Source organism: Sinocyclocheilus grahami, unplaced genomic scaffold (genome assembly GCF_001515645.1).
Source record: "Sinocyclocheilus grahami isolate Dianchi unplaced genomic scaffold, SAMN03320097.WGS_v1.1 scaffold645.1, whole genome shotgun sequence".
NCBI lineage: Eukaryota > Metazoa > Chordata > Actinopteri > Cypriniformes > Cyprinidae > Sinocyclocheilus > Sinocyclocheilus grahami.
The window spans coordinates 93,308-93,810 of NW_015505824.1; the positions used below are offsets into that span (position 1 = coordinate 93,308).

Here is a 503-nt window from a genome sequence, read left to right on the forward strand (position 1 = left end):
ATCGGGAGAGTACTGGAAAAAGTGGTATCGGTGCATCCCTAATTATAGGTGTAACGTAGTGATTCAGCACAAGCCAAAAACACGATTTGGAAAATGAATTCATGGTGTAATCGCTTAATATATAAATGTCCATTTTGAACACAAAAAAGTTACGGACTGAAGCTTTAAATAAATCTTATTTTTTAAATTTAAAAAAATTATCTTTCTTCTTTTTTGCATATCATCTCTGCCTGTTTACTAATCTAGTTTATACTTACAACTTGGAATTGTGTACTGTAAATATTTTTGCTCTTCCATCAAATTGCTTGGGATGTTCATTTGAATGTTGCTTTGATAACAGTGTCTACTAAATGAATAAACGTAAATATCCCAAACACCCTATTGTTTGTAGTTTATTGTTTTTTTAAATGGCCTGTGTTTGATAGAATTCAGAAAAAAAGCCAGTTTGTGCCATCTTTTTGCAGTGGTTTGTACCGAGATCACGTCTTCACACTGGCAGAGGA

The 503-nt window shown here is 32.8% G+C and overlaps 1 protein-coding gene across 2 annotated transcripts in view; it reads left to right on the plus strand.

Moving 5' to 3' along the window:
• The window catches only part of LOC107558419 (mitochondrial inner membrane protein OXA1L-like), a 9,523-nt gene that overhangs the window by 3,612 nt on the left and 5,408 nt on the right, over positions 1 to 503 (plus strand). The gene's annotated exons all lie outside the window — the stretch shown is intronic.